The sequence below is a fragment of the Lepus europaeus genome, chromosome 14, assembly GCF_033115175.1.
Source record: "Lepus europaeus isolate LE1 chromosome 14, mLepTim1.pri, whole genome shotgun sequence".
In the NCBI taxonomy this organism is placed as follows: Eukaryota; Metazoa; Chordata; class Mammalia; order Lagomorpha; family Leporidae; genus Lepus; species Lepus europaeus.
In genome coordinates, this window is record NC_084840.1 from 44,314,601 (window position 1) to 44,331,616 (window position 17,016).

Below are 17,016 nucleotides of genomic sequence, written 5' to 3' on the forward strand. Positions count from 1 at the left end.
AGTTAGACAGTGAGAGAGAGAGACAGAGAGAGAGAGTTATAGACAGTGAGAGAGAGACAGAGAGAAAGGTCTTCCTTCTGTTGGTTCACTCCCCTAATGGCCACCATGGCCTGCACTGTGCCTATCCGAAGCCAGGAGCCTGGTGCTTCCTTCCAGTCTCCCATGTGGTTGCAGGAACCCAACCACTTGGGCCATCCTCCACTGCCCTCCAGGGCCACAGCAGAGAGCTTGACTGGAAGAGGAGTAACCGGGACTAGAACCCAAGATGCTGGTGCCGCAGGCGGAGGATTAGCCAAGTGAGCCACAGCGCCAGCCCATAGAAATTATTTTTTAGCTCCCTCTGCCATTTAGTTTGGCCAAGGTGAAGAAAGTAGGTTATGATTTTCTCAGACCTTTTCAGGAGACAGCAGGTTCACACTTTCTCTCTTTTTTGTTCACTTGTCTACTTTCCCACTTAGACTGTGGATATCACTATCTTGGACTATGACATTGAGGCAACCTATGATGTTTAACAGGATAAAACAGAGGCTGGGTCTCTGGTTCAGATATTCTAGAAATGTAACTCTTTGGTAATTTTTCATCCTGTGTGACAAAAAATAGCATGTGGAGAAACGTGATTTTTTACATTGTGTAGCCAGAAGGACAAAATCAGATATATTAACACCTAAGGAATGTGTCTACTAAACCATGTTCTTATTCCTTTCTGAAACCCAGTGCTCTGATAAATGGATATTTATAAGTCCTAGAATGAATTACTTCATTTGTGAGCTAATAGAGGTTCAACAACTGAATTTCCAAGGGAAAATAAAAAGCCCTTATTTGTAATATTTGCTGATTCCCAAGTTGTAAATTCTCCATCATGGCCAACTGCAGGCTCCCATAATGACCTCACTGAAGGTAGATTTGTGAACTAATGTATACTTGTGAATTCTTGTGAATCAATGCGGGGAGCCAGCTCTAGTAGGTCAGTGCCTATGTTAATGTCTCTCTGTGATGGTAGAAACACAAATATGAGGCTTCATATGTGAATGATGACTTCTTTAGTTTTCTGTCTTTATAATACATTGAGGTCTATCATGGAATAACTATTCAGTATAGATTTTTACTTAGAATTTGTTTGACTTTCTTGCCTATACTGTTGAAATCTAAATAATTACATAGTAATTCACCAGAATGAATTTTGAACAGCAAAGAGGGCAGTTGGTTTCCCTCAAAAGCAAATCATATAAAAACAGAAAATTCTAATTTAATGAGCACTCAATCTCAACTTAGATAAGAATCACCTACAGATGGATGATTTTAAAATGAAAGTCATGATCAGTGTTGTTTTTGATTCTTATCTGTTACAGCTCTAACCTCCCTTATCTCCATATTGGTCTTCCCTATGGTGATAGTGCTGTGAGTTATTAGGTCAAAGGTTGGATACAAGACAGATAAGGCCACATAAATTTGAACTTTGATATGCTGTTGATTCTCTGAGACAGAGATTTAGTTTCACTAAGTGGCAAATGAAATGACACCATGAAGAAAAATCATGTGTCAAGAGAAGGGACAAAGATTGAAGAAAGCTACTAAATAGTCAGGGGCTATGAAGAAAATTTTAAAAGTTAGTTGACGCCATTTCAGTCAACAGATTTTTTCCTCACAACTCTTAGTGCTAATAGTTCAGGATATGATCTAGACTATATACAAAATAAGTGTTTTAATCCTTTAAAAATAAAGTAAACAGTTTGTTAAATAAGAAAATTACGCTTAAATTCTAGGTTGTCTTTTCCTGAAAAGTTAAGATTGCATATATTTTGTTACATATTTTTATATATACTTACTTAACTGACAGAACTGGAAAAGATATATATATATATATATATATATACATATATATATATATATATAGCATGTCTTAAAAATAGCTTTTGAGATCTAGTGGAAAGATTTAATAGTTTAGTCTTTCTTGCTTGTCCTAAAATAAATAGTTAAAAACAATATTCTCTACATTATGGAGAGGATTGAAAGGCTTCAAAGTTGGTACTTGGGCTCCTATTTCTAATTTCATGCAGCTGTTGATTCTCCCTTCCCTCTGGATTGAGAAGAAAAAGGCAGCTACACAAAGCTGCTCATAAATAAACTTTGGTTCCAACTCAGCTTCTGACCCCAATGTGCAAGACTATGCAAATATAATTTTGCCTTCAGACACAAGGAATCTGCTTGCTTAGAGAGACCTAAAGATTTCAATGTACATTTTGCAGGTATTTTTATAAAAATAGAGCAAATTGCAACTAACAAATATGATTATGTAAGTTTTTCTGGTTTCTACAAAGTGGAGTAGGAACAGAAGGCACATTTATACATACCATAAAAAATAGCAGAATGGAATAATGGAAGGTGACTATGAAAGCTTTGAGAAAAATAAATTTAGAACAATAAAATATTGGTTTAATCAGTGGATAGCAAAATAAAGGACAATATAAAATGTTAAAGAATAATTCAGAAATATGGATAAGAGAAAAAGTCCATTCTCATTATTCATGGATACTATATTTGCAAATTTGCCCATTTGGTAAAATTTATGTGTAACTCTAATGTTAATAGTCATGGCACTTTTGCAGCCATTTTCTGGATATACAGCAAATTGGGTTGCCTAATGTGCATTTCCCAGCTAAGGTAGAACAAGGCAGTGCTCTATCTTCTTTTGGCTCTAATGCTGTAAATTTCACTGGCCATTTCACTGTTTAGAATGGTTCCTAATTGTACGGTTGATGATCTGTCTAATAAACATAAGTACAGGAAGGCTACAAGGTGCCTTGCAGAGAAAAATACAGGTGTTACAAAAGCTACCCCTAGGCATGAGTTATAGTGCTGCTTGCTGTAAGTTCAATGCTTAAGTGTCCACAATATATGAATTATACTCATAGAAACTATGTATCTATATACATATAAAGTATTTAAATACACACAAAGAATCTATATATATATACATATGTAAAGAATCTATATATTATGCATATATATGCATAAAAGTCCCATATATATTTATCTAACAAATCAAGAAAAGCTAGGGAGAACTTTAAACAAAACACACATAAAACAAGGTTATATTTTGACTGGTTGAGGAAAATATTGTGACCAGAGACTCCTAGGAATCTAACATGTAGATCCCTAGGAGCAATGTTTTAGTTTTATAAGGTCAGTGTTTGGAGCAACTTTATGGAACCTAAATATTTGGAATAATGAGCATTAATCCTATAAAATATGTTTCAAAGAGAAAGTGGATATTTGAGAGATGCCTTCACAAAATGTTAAGGTTGTTTCAGAATGTCACAACCCATGAAAATCACTTGGAATACGTTGGAAACAGGAACTAGACTCAGTCTCAATAGATGGATGAAATGGATAAAGTTGTTTGCTTTCAAATGATGGTTTTTAAAAGAAGTGGCCAAAAATCCCAAAGTATTATTTTATTGATAATAATGCACAAAAGTCACGTGTAAGGGAGAATGTGTGGGTCGTGAAATTTGTGAGGACCTTGGAAGACACTTCTTTATCTAGGGACCTGACAACAACATATGGGTGACATTTGGACTCGTGAATTATCATTGATTAGGTGCAGATATTGGGGTTTATTTTTTTCTTGGAACTGTGTCCTCTGTTTTAATCACCACATGCTCTTATAAGAAATTTGATCCTGTATCATTGTAAAAATCAAGTTAATTAGGGTGGCGCTGTGGCATGCTGGGTTGAGCCATCGTCTGTGGTGCCTGCATCCCATGTGGGCGCCCATTCAGGTCCTGGCTGCTCTACTTCGCATCCAGCTCCCTGCTGGTGTACCTGGGAGAGCAGTGGAGGGAGCTTAGGTATTTAGGTCCCTGTGCCCACATGGGAGAACCAGAGGAGACTTCTGGTTTCTGGCTTACATCTGGCCCAGCCTTGCCTATTGTGACTGTTTGGGGAGTGGACCCACAGGTGGAGGACCATTGTCTGTCTCTCTTCTTCCCTCTTTCTCTATAACTCTGCCTTTCAAATAAATGAATAAAGCTTTTAAAAAATCAAGTTAATATTTTCAATTATTTTTTCAAATACAATAGAAGAACATAGGATATAATACAAAGTACTTTGAAACTTGGGAACAGAAGATTACTGATTGATTTTTTAAAAGTAGAAATACACTCTTTTTTTTTTCTTTAATTTTTTTTATTTTTGACAGGCAGAGTGGACAGTGAGAGAGAGAGAGAGAGAAAGGTCTTCCTTTGCCGTTGGTTCACCCTCCAATGGCCGCCACGGCCAGCGCGCTGCGGCTGGCGCACTGCGCTGATCCAATGGCAGGAGTCAGGTGCTTCTCCTGGTCTCCCATGGGGTGCAGGGCCCAAGCACTTGGGCCATCCTCCACTGCTTTCCCGGGCCACAGCAGAGAGCTGGCCTGGAAGAGGGGCAACCGGGATAGAATCCGGCACCCCAACCGGGACTAGAACCCGGTGTTCTGGCGCCGCAAGGCGGAGGATTAGCCTGTTGAGCCACGGCGCCGGCCAGAAACACATTCTTAAATTGGTTTATCATTAATATTTCATTGGAAAAGTGAACTTCCTATCCTGTACAGCTGAGATACTACAGCTCTGAGTTCTTAATTTTAAGAATCAGAGCTTCGAAACACTTCCATCTGTTCCAGGATTTCTAACACACTAGATAATATGATATTACTGCTACATTATTATCATATTGAAGAACTTCACCTAGGCTTTTTAAGATTGTGGTAGCATGGAGTGGAATGGTGAACAGAGGTTATGTTCACCATTCCATTATGAAACTCCATCAAGAAGCTGAGTAACATTTGTGGCACAGAATTGCCAAAAATCCAACAGTGAACACAGTCTTTCTTTGACCTAGAGAGTACATTGGAAGTTACAATTTAAGGAGACAAAAGAGCAGATGGCCCCTGTAATCAATGACTTGGTTTTTCTATCCAGGACTCATTTATTTTTCTCTAAAACAGTACTACATGTTCCTTTTTTAGAATAACATTATCCTCACATTTTAAATCTGTGGACTGAAGTGGCCAACTTTGAACACAGTCTTGGCCCCTTTAGGCACTGCATTTTATTGTTTACAAGGATTGGCTTAATGATGGACTTGAAACCTCTCTGAGCCAAGGATGTCTCCATTGGGACTGTTGGGAGAGTGAGGTATGTGTTTTTATTGCCCATCATTTCCACCAGGAAGCATGAGTAACAGGCTCTGTTCAAAGTCATTAATAAAATCTGAGAATGAAGCCAACCCAGAGGTACCCAGAGTTGAGAGGGAAATTGAATCTTTTGACTATTTCACACATAACAAAAGGATGGGCCTTTTCAAGTGCACAGGCAATAAATGCCTTTTTATTTTGTTTATTCTATTCTCATTTAATTCGGGTATTTTATTCTTACAACCCAAGGTATCCTAAGATACAGAGACTCAGTTTTCACAAGTCTTGAATTTTGATGAATGCTTTACCACCAAATCTTACATGGTACCTTGCTGAGCAGAATAAGAAGCAAGTGAATAATAACTTATCTTTGAAGAAAGAATATGCTAGGGATTACTCCTGATGTTAGAGAGTTTAATCTTGGCCCTTTAGAGGCTTTCTAAACAACAATGAGGTGCTCAAATACCACTTCAATATTAGCTTTAACACTTTTTTTGCTGGTTAAAATTATTGTTTAAGGCTGAAAGTATTTTAAATAAAATATAGTTCTTCTCATCCTTAGCATATTTGGTTACAAATATACATCAGCTGCATTTACATTATATTTTAAAAATTCTTTTGTTTTTTGAGGAAAAAAGTAGTGGTATCTCCATTAAGTTAAAATATGTTGATCAACTAGGTATTAAAATATAAGGGCACAATCCAAATGATCATCTCTATAATATTGTTTTAGTTGCCTCAATGGGAAAGTTCATATATAATTGCTTTGGTTTTTAAGATGCTTTGTATGTAAAATTGAAGCTTTTGTGTCATAAAATATTTTATGCATTACAAAATCCAAATTGGTTCTGCCTATTTTAGTTTTATTATTCACTTTGCAAAGTGAATGTGTTGTAGCACTGGTGATCTTCCTGGTAGAGAGTGTTGTGTATAGTTGTCATTGGACACAATTGAATCTGTACATCTATTTGATGTAGTCCACAGCAGACATGTGCCTTTGAAAGACATTCCGCCTTTACTGTAAACAAAAGTTGTGTTTCTTTGATTTTGGGATTCACTTTGTCCTAGTCCGGGCTTCTTGTGCTATATTATTACTTTTAGCAGAAAATCAATTTTGAAAAATAAAACTAAGTATTAAATAAATTCAGATAAAGAAAAATGTATCTAAGAAGCCATTTAAAAGAATATGGGCGGGAGGCCCGGCGACAGGTGTGGAGCAGAATCAGTTTGTGAGACCTGGTGCTGCTGACCCAGTGGGTGGCCCATGAGATCTGCCACAGCGTGGTAGGCATTGGGGTCTGGGAGCCACGAGTCTGGTCTTGTCCTGGAGACCGGCAGAGTCATTGCTGTGGCGCCCTGTAACCTGCCAGCCAATGGCTGCCCCTTCTCTCCCTGCTCTCTTCCCTTGGTGTCTGCCCTGCGGCCACAGAGAAGCAACAGCAGATCCCGGGCCTCAACCAGCCCACAGACCTTAAATTCAAAGGCCCCTTCACAAATCTGAAATCATGAAAGCCATGGGATAGAAAAGTATGTTTCAAAGTGAAAACTGTAGTTCCTCACCAATACCGTGGGCTTCAACAGTGGAATTACTGAACCAGGGTCACTGTGATTCAGTAACGGGATAGCCCTTTGACAATGAGCCACATGAAAACAGTAAACACAAGCTTATGGCACATTGGTTACTCCACCTAACCCTTCAGATGAGGAAGCTGTGTAGAAAGAGACAAAACCTGATGAATTAATGGATTCTAAATTGAGATATGTATTTGAAATGCCCAGTGAAAATGATAAATTGAGTGACTTGGAACCTAGCAGAGCTACTGCACTGAATGCATGGAAACAAGATGTACCCATGCCCAAACCATAGTGTTTCATGATATGAAAACAAGGAAACTAATGGGAGAATGTAAAAGACTTCAGGGAGAAAAGATGAAGTTACTAGAAGGAAACGGACACCTGGGAGATGAAGGCTTATGGCTCAGAAAAGTTGCACATTTGAGTAAACCTGGCTCCACCTCAACTGTATTCTTCAGAGATAATATTGCCATTCCTCTTACTTAATTTCCTATTTTAACTGCGACCATTTCCATTGGATTCTTTCTAGGGAAATTCATCTTATAGAGTAAAGCAGTCACACTGCTATTTCTTTTTTTTTTTTTCCTCTTGACCAGAAAATTTTTTTCTACTACTATTTCACTGTAGTATGTCCTGCTATGACCATTTTTTGTATGTTCTGTATAATATAGGCTTCACCGTTAATGACCTCTTTTTATTTATTTATTTATTCTTTTATTTTTGACAGGCAGAGTGGATAGTGAGAGAGAGAGACAGAGAGAAAGGTCTTCCTTTTTGCCGTTGGTTCACCCTCCAATGGCCGCTGTGGCCGGCACATTGTGCTGATCCGAAGCCAGGAGCCAGGTGCTTCTCCTGGTCTCCCATGTGATGCACGGCACTCCCGGGCCATAGCAGAGAGCTGGTCTGGAAGAGGGGCAACCGGGACAGAATCCGGCGCCTCAACCGGGACTAGAACCCGGTGTGCCGGCGCCGCAAGGCGGAGGATTAGCCTGCTAAGCCACGGCGCCGGCCAATGACCTCTTACAGTTAGAAAACATAATGAAAACAGTGTGGCTACTATACAAATTGTTTATGACCAGATTATCACTAGCAGATGTCATTTGCACAATCAGTGTTTTATGAAATTAATAAATAAGGAGTTATTCTTTGTGGTCTTAAGAAGAGGGCAAGAGTTTGTCAGTCTTATAAATTTTTTTTTTTTTTTGACAGGCAGAGTTAGACACAGAGAGACAGAGAGAAAGGTCTTCCTTCCATTGGTTCACCCCCCAAATGGCTGCCACGGCCAGCACACTATGCCAATCTGAAGCCAGGAGCCAGGGGCTTCCTCCTGGCTTCCTCCCATGCAAGTGTAGGGCCCGAGGACCTGGGCCATCCTCCATTGCCTTCCTGGGCCACAGCAGAGAGCTGGACTGGAAGAGGAGCAACCGGGACAGAACCTGTCGCCCCAACTGGGACTAGAACCTGGTGTGCCAGCGCCGCAGTTAGAGGATTAGCCTAGTGAGCTGTGGCAGTGGCCATAAATGTTATTTTTATAATCTCTTTGAGTTTTGGAGTTTCTCTGTTGCCATTACCTCTTTTTTCCCTCCAGAAACTTTTTATTTAAGGTGTACGTACTTCATACATTTCATAAATACAAATTTAGGAAGTGATGATTCTTCCCACACTACTCAACCTCCCACCCTTCCTCCTCCTCACTCTTGTATTCCCATTTTTTTTTTTACTAAGATCTATTTTCAATTAACTTTATACACATAATATTAACTCTATATTAAGTAAAGAGTTCAGCAAATAGTATAAAAAAGAACTGTTCTGGTCACGCCGCAGCTCAATAGGCTAATCCTCTGCCTGTGGCATGGGCACACCGGGTTCTAGTCCCGGTTGGGGCGTTGGATTCTCTTTCGGTTGCTCCTCTTCCAGTCCAGCTCTCTGCTGTGGCCCAGGAGTGCAGTGGAGGATGGCCCAAGTCCTTGGGACCTGCACCCACATGGGAGACCAGGAGAAGCACCTGGCTCCTGGCTTCGGATCAGCACAATGTGCCGGCCACAGCGGCCATTGGAGGGTGAACCAACGGCAAAAAGGAAGACCTTTCTCTCTGTTTCTCTCTCTCACTGTCCATTTTGCCTGTCAAACAAAACAAAACAAAACAAAACAAAAAACAAAAAAACAAAAAACTGTTCCCCTACAGTCAAGACAAAGGCTGTTCAAAGTCATCACTTCTCAAAGTGTCAATTTCACTACTATATATTAACTTTTAGGTGCTCTATTAGTTTTCATAGATCAGGGAGAAAATATGGTGTTCGTCCTTTTGGGATTGGCTTATTTCACTAAGTATAATGTTTTCCAGTTGCATCCATTTGGTTGCAAACAACAGGATTTCTTTTCTTACCACTGTGTAGTATTCCATGATATACATAGCCCGTAATTTCTTTATCCATTCTTCGGTTGACAGAAATTTGGGTTAATTTCATATCTTAGCTATTGTGAATTGAACTTCAATAAACATGGGGGTACAGATAACTCTTCATATACTGATTTCATTTCCTTTGGGTAAATTCCCAGGAGTGAGATGGCTGAGATATATGGTAAATCTATATTCAGATTTCTGAGGTATCATCATATTGAATTCAAAAGTGCTACACCAGATGCAATGTTAGCTCATTTATTTGATCCCTTTCCAATTTCTTGATGCAAGCACCAATCACTATAAATTTTCCTCTTAACTTGCTTTTGGTGTATCCCATAAGTTTTGATATGTTATATTGACATCTTCAATCGTATTCAGACATTTTTTGATTTCTCTCTTAATTTCTTCTGTGACCCACTGTTTGTTCAGGAGCATATTGTTCAGTCTCTATGTATTCGCTTATGATCTAGAGATTCTTGAGTTGTTGATTTCCAGCTTCATTCCATTGTGGTCAGAGAAGATGCATGGTGTGATTTCGATTTTTTTTTTTTAATTTGCTGAGACTTGCTTTATGGCCTGGCCTGTGGTCTATCTTAGAAAAAATTCCATGCACTGGTGAGAAGAATGTGTATTCTGCAACTGTAGGATGAAAAGTTCTGTAGATATCTGTTAGGTCCATTTTGTCTATACTGTCGATTAACTCTGTTGTTTCCTTGCTGATTTTCTGTCTGGTTGATCTGTCTGTTGCTGAAAGTAGCATTTTGAAGTCCCTTATTACTATTATATTTGAGTCTATCTCTCCCTTTAGATCCATTAACATTTCCTTTAAATAGCTAGGTGTCCTGTAATTGGGTGCATATTCATTTATTATAGTCATATTTTCCTGTTGAATTGACCCCTTAATCATTACCTAGTGCCCTTCTTTGTCTCTTTTTAATAGTTTTTGTGCTAAAGTCTCTTTCGTCTGATATTAGGGAGGCTATACCAGATCTTTTTTGGTTCCTGTTAGCATGGAATATCTTTTTCTATCCTTTTGCTTTCAGTCTGCAGGCATCTTTGTTGATGGGATATGTTTCTTGTAAGCAGAAAATAGATGGATTTTGTTTTTAATCCATTCAGCCAGTCTGTATCTTCTAACTGGAGAGTTGAGGACATTTACATTCAAGGTGACTATTGATAAGTAACAACTTTGTCCTGCCATTTTCCCATAAATATTCCTATTGTTTACTTTGGAATTCTTTTGTACTTTTACTGGGATATTTTCTTCCTTCACTTTCTTTCATAGTGATGACGTTTCTTTGTGTGTAACACATCCTTAAAGATCTTTTGTAACACTGGATGAATGGTGACAAATTATTTCAATTTCTGCTGGTTATGGAAGATCTTTATTTCACCTTCATTCATAAATGAGAGCATTGCAGGGTGTAGTATTCTGGGTTGATATCTTTTTCTCTTAATATCTGGAATATATATCACCAGTCTCTTCTAGCCTTAGGGTTTTTGATGAGAAGTCAGCTGTGAGTCTAATTGGAGATCCTCTGAAAGTACTCTGGCATTTCTCTCATGCACATTTTAGAATCTTTCTTTGTTTTTCAGTGGAAGCTTGACTGCAATGTGTTGTGGAGAAGATCTTTTCTGCTCATGTCTATTAGGAGTCCTGTGTACTTCCTACTTGGATGTCCCTTCTTTTCTCCAAATTGGAGAAATTTTCTGTAATTATTTCACTAAAAAGACCTTCTAATGTATTCTCTTTCCACACTTTCAGGAACTCCTAAGACTTGTATGTTGGATTGTTTGATAGTATCTCATAAATCTTCAACACAGTTTTTAAGTTTTCTAATTTCTTCTTTTCAATCTGACTGTAAAATTTCCAGAGATTTGTCTTTTAACTCAGATATTCATTCTTCTGCCTCATCAAATCTGCTGTTATGGATTTCCACTGCATTTTTTTGGTCTACTGAATTTTTCATGTCTATTATTTCATTTTGATTTCTCTTTAAAAAAATCTCAATTTCATGGGAAAAATTTTCATTCACGTCATGTATGGATTTTGTTAATTCGTGAATTTTCTTCTGATTACTTTTTTCTTTTTTAAAGAGTTATTTGTTTTACTTGAAATTCAGAGTTACACAGAGAGAGAACGAGACAGAGAGAGAGAGAGACAGAGAGAGAGAGAGAGGTCTTCCATCTGCTGGTTCACTCCCCAACTGGCTGCAATGGCTTTCTGGTCTCCCACATGGGTGCAGGGGTCCAAGGACTTGAGCCATCTTCTACTACTTTCCCAGGCCATAGCAGAGAGCTGGATAGGAAGAAGAGCAGCTGGGACTCAAACTGGTGCTCATATGGGATGCCAGCACTGTAGGCAGCGGTTTTACCCGCTATGCCACAGTGCCGGCCCCCACTTCTGATTACTTCTAAGTAACCCTACAATCAATTTTTTGAATTCCATTTCTGGTATTTCTTCAGTCTCTTCATCTTCATATTCTAGTATTGAAGTGTTGTTGTTTTTCTTTGGGTGCTTCATGTTGTCTTCCTTATTCTTGTTTCTTGAATTTTTGCATTTTAGACATTTGTGGAGATACTTGGTTTTTGTTTTCCCTATGATGCTTTTATCTTTGAACTATGCCTTTGTAGTTTAGTGGAGTGTCTGCTTTTTCAGTGAATACCCTTAGGTGTATGCTGGGTGTGGCCAGAGAGTTCTTCAGCGCTCCATGGTAAGGGGACTGTCCAAGGCAATACCCAAATTGCATGTGGTAAATCTTTCTCTCTCTCTCTCTCTCTTTTTTTTTTTTTTTTGACAGGCAGAGTGGATAGTGAGAGAGAGAGACAGAGAGAAAGGTCTTCCTTTTTGCCTTTGGTTCACCCTCCAAAGGCCGCTGTGGCCGGCGCATTGCGCTGATCTGAAGCCAGGAGCCAGGTGCTTCTCCTGGTCTCCCATGTGGGTGCAGGGCCCAAGCACTTGGGCCATCCTCCACTGCCTTCCCGGGCCATAGCAGAGAGCTGGCCTGGAAGAGGGGCAACCGGGATAGAATCCGGCGCCCCAACTGGGATTAGAACCCGGTGTGCCGGCGCCGCAAGGTGGAGGATTAGCCTGTTAAGCCACGTCTCTCTCTCTTTTTTTATCAGAGAGTAGGATTTGATCAGCTCTGTTGGTGCATTCTCAGGCTTACCGCCTCTCTTCCAAGGAGGCCAATGCCTGGGCATAGCCCCAGTGGATGCAATATTTGTCCATGCTGCCACAAGAGCCACACAAAGGATCTGTGCAGTCTTCGGTGTAAGCACAGATCCTGCGGCAATGATTCTCACTGGATAATCAAGGAGCTCTGAGCATGTGGAGCCATCCACAGTGACTGCCCCAAGACTCAACCACACCCTGCACCCTCTCACACAGTGACATGTTTTCACAGTACCAGCACACAAGGGTCCCATGGGCCTGAGCACCCAAACCCCTGTCAATTCTCCCAACCAGTCTCTGGTATCTTCTCTCTGTGGCATAACAAGTAAAATTGATGCCTATGACAGCAGCATACCAATAGGCTTCTATTTGTGTCCTGGCTGCTCCACTTCCAATCCAGCTCCCTGCTAATGACCTGGAAAAAGCAACTGAAGATGGCTCAAGTGTTTAGGGCCCTGCCACCCACATAGGAGACTCAGTTGAAGCTCCAGGTTTCTGCCTGGCCCAGTACTGGCTGTTGTAGCCATCTAGGGGGGTGAACCTGTGGATGGAAGATCTCTTTCTCTCTCTCTCTCTCTCTCTCTCTCTCTCTCTAACTCTGACTTTCAAATAGGAAATTGCTATCTCAAGTCATGGTAATATTGTTAATATAATAGTGACAATAGGTAAATATTTTGGCCAGTGAACTACATTGTTTCCTGTGCTAATATTTGCTTTGATGTACGGTTTTGCTTTTCTTGGGAGACACTTGCCTTTCTTCCATTCCCTTTTGGATTACGTTTCCCTGACAGAACTATAAAGCTTCTCTCAACATAATGGAACACATCAGATTCCACCCACCACCAATTTACCCTTGGGCCATCACCCCTACAGATTAGATGAGAACTCCCATCTAATTAGATGAGGGACCTCTCCCTCCCTCCTCTGCTGCATATTGCTATTTTCTAGGGCTGTTCTCAGTTGTCCCTTATGAGCTAGAAATTTTGCTTTGTTCCTTAAAGAGTCCCACTTCTTGGATCCCAAATCTTCTGGCTTTTCTAGTTTCCTAAAGCATATTGCCTGTTTGGTTCTTGGGAAGGGTTGCTTTGAAAATAAAGCTTTTACAACTTTATACGTTTGAAAATACTCTTTGTTGAACTGTGAGTGTTTAGCATCACATAGAATTCCAGGTTAGAAACTGTTCTCAGTTTGTAATTCCAAAGTCCTTATATAATTATTGCAGCACTGTTTCTGTCTCCCAGTTCTGTGTTATCTATGTTGTTTTCCACTGAAAACTTTTAAGACTTTTCTGGTATTCTGAAAATTTATGGTGACATATCCGTGGGATGTTTTTCACTTGTTTTCATTGGTACTTAGTTCATTGTTATATTCTGAAAACTCATGCTCTTCAAAAATGGGACATTTTCTTCTCTCAGGTCTTTTAATTTGTTCTTTTTTTAAAGATTTATTTATTCAAAAGGCAGAACAACAGAGAGAGGTAAAAACAGAGAGAGAGAGAGAGAGAGAGAGAGAGAAAAGGAGAGAGAGAGAGAGAGAGAGAGAAAAGGAGAGAGAGAGAGAGAGAGAGAGAGAGAGAGAAAAGGAGAGAGAGAGAGAGAGAGAGAGAGAGAAAAGGAGAGAGAGAGAGAGAGAGACGCTTCCATTAGCTATTTCATTTTACAAATAGTCACAACAGTTGGGTCTGGGCCAGGCTGAAGCCAGGAGTCAGAAAATCATCATCTCTTGCTTTCCCAGGCACTTCAATGGGGAACTAGATGGGAAACCCGGCAGTCAGTACTAGCAGCAGAGTCCAAGATAGAAGGCCATTGTTGGCTTGTTGTGGCTTAACCAGCTATGCCTAAATGCTGGCCCTTTTCTATTTTTTTTTCTGTTTATTTATCATTTGTTTAATCTCTGGGAAAGTCAGGTTTTAATTCCATATCTTCTATTGAATGCTTAATTTATGCTGTTAAATTTAAAAAATAGCTTATACCCTCTTTAATTCTCTGAGATTCCTTAAAATATTCTTTCTTTTTTTAAGAAATATTTATTTTATTTAGTTGAAAGAAGGAGTTACATAGAGTGAGGGAGAGACAGAGAAAAAGGTCTTCCATCTGTTGGTTCACTTCCCAAATGGCTGCAATGGCCAGGGCCGGACCATACTGACGCCAGGAGTCGAGAGATTCATCCAGGTCTCCCACATGGGTGCAGGGGCCCAAGCACTTGGGCTATTTTCCAATGCTTTCCCAGGTACACTAGCAGGGAGCTGGATTGGAAATGGAGGAGCTGGTACTCAAACCAGCACTTATATGGGATGCCAACCTCACTAGTGGTAGCTTTGTCTGCTACACCACAACTCTGGCCCCTCTGTATTTATTTCATAATGACATTTGTGGACTTGTCTTGCGAGGCCCGCACCATTGGGAAGAGTGGGACAACGATGTTCTTCCACAGGGAGCACCGGGGACAGGCTTTAGTGAACATGTCTGCTTTATTAACAATCACATACACTTTTAAAATGCAGGCAGAAGGGCATAACTAATTCAGGGCTACACTAACTCTATAGGACAGAACTGACACTGGCGCCAATATGCCTCTCAATCAGCTTGAAAGTCATGTAGCTAGGGTAGCGTTCCAGGTGGGCTTGGGCCACACCTGGGACCAGTTTACATGATTGGCAGGGGTGGGGGGAAATGTGCCCGGGGCTCCTGCTGCCTCCCAGCAGCCAGACTGTGGGGTCCCTCCAAGGAGGCCTGGTGTGCCATGCCCTCTCAGCCTCCTGCATGGGCAGGGCAGGCAGTCTCACGGGATCACCCAGTTTATTTTCCTCTCTGTATGAAAGTGTACATTATAGTTTTTAAATTGCTCTCTGTTTCTCTTCACTAGATTTTTCTCTTTCTTTTCTGTTTTGTGTTTTCCTTAAATATTTATTTCTTAACTTTTTTCATTTTTAAGCCATTGGATGTTCTGTGTGCATGGTTGTTGCTTGTCAAACAGAGGTTTTATCATGGTGTTCTAGTCATTTTGTAATCAATAAAGGCATCTTCCTTTCTCTTCTTTTCATATTTTATATAACATAATTATCAATTAAATAGATGCATTGTTTTGTTTCTAGCCTTCCCATGAAGCTATCTTTGTCCTTTAAAAATTTCTCTTGCTGGCTCCTTGGGTGGAAAGAACACATTTTGGATCAAGAGATCTCTCTTTCCTCCAGATGCCGGCTTCTCGAAATAAATTCTTTTCTCTTAAAAACACTTGTCTTTGGTGAACTGGTTGTCCAAGCCATGAGCAGTAAGGGCCTGATTATTTGTGCAGTAACAATTTCACAGGGGTGTCCTCCTGTTACTAGAGTGATAGTCGGTTTTATGTGTCACCTGGGCTGGGTTATAGTCCCATAGTATTCAGTCAACAGTGACTGAGGTATTGCTGTAAAGGTATTTTATAGCTGTGATTAAAGCCCACAATCAGTTGACTTTAAGAAAATGAGAATGTCTTAAAAGACTCTGGGTGGGTGTGATTAAATTAGTTGAAAAGATTTAAAAGTGCAAGTAAGACTTCCTTCCTTACAGAAGAAACTCTGTCATATAAGTTTCATTTCATGCTCAGGAACTTCAGCCAGCCCTCTCTAATGGCCTGCCTTACAGATTTCAGATTTGCCTAGCCAGGCCCCATAGTCCAATAAGCCATTGTTAAAAATACTGCTTTATTTTTATTATGTTTAATGTTATAAGCATTGTTATTGTTAAAAAGACTGTACTTTAAAATGCAAATACTCTGTACATGTGCCTTCTCTTTTTTTTTTTTTAAAGGTTTTTTTATTTTATTTATTTGAAAGGTAGAGTTACAGAGAGAGAGAGAGAGATACAGAGAAAGACATCTTCCTTCTGTTGATTCACTCCCCAGATGGCTACAATGGCCAACCTGGGCTAGACCAAAGCCAGGAGCCAGTAGCTTCATTTGGGTCTCTGATGTGGGTGCAGAGACCCAAGCACTTGAGCCATCCTCCACTGCTCTCTCAGGCACACTAGCAGGAAGCTGGATCGGAAGTAGCTGGGACTCAAGCTGGCGCCCATATGGGATTCCTGCAGCGGCAGAGGCTTAACTCACTGCATCATAGCTCCGGCCCCTCTTGCTTTCAAGAGAAGAATTCCTGATTTTCTGATTCATTAGAGTCTTTAAGGGGGTTGTGGCAGCCATATTCATTGACTAGAAGTCTGGATTGTTCCTTCAAGGTGTTTCCTGATTTAAACTGCACCAAAATTTCAGCTTTCAGTTGCTTGTTATTTGATCTCTTCAATGCTGTGATAGATTTTCTTCTTATCAGATGCTTCTGTTAGCTGTTATGTTTCGGCATTCTACTGCCTGCTGAGTTAGCTAGCGCTTGTCAATCAGCTTTCCTCCTCCTACGTTCTGTTAAAATGGCTCACCTGTTTAAAGTCCCTTATCTGTTCTTTTCCTATTTGTCAGTCTCCTTTTTAAAAAGTCCTGTAGTTTCATGATAATGTGGTTTTTGGTATAGAGCAAAAATTAACAATTTCTGTCTCTGTGGAACTGATAGTTTAATTTACTCCTCTTTATTTTAAAAAAGATGTTATTTTAAAGCTTAAGATAGTTTTGAGTTCTCTGCATACAGCTCTCCAAAAATTAAATCCACCATGTCCTTAGGAAGCAATTTCTTTTTCACAAATCGTTCACCAAGTGGTTCCAGAC

General features: G+C 39.9%; 1 pseudogene; it reads left to right on the top strand.

The window, feature by feature from the left end:
* Nucleotides 1-7,294, top strand: part of LOC133773416 (vesicle-associated membrane protein-associated protein A-like) — a 37,066-nt pseudogene extending 29,772 nt beyond the window's left edge.
* Nucleotides 7,295-17,016: the final 9,722 nt, after the last annotated feature.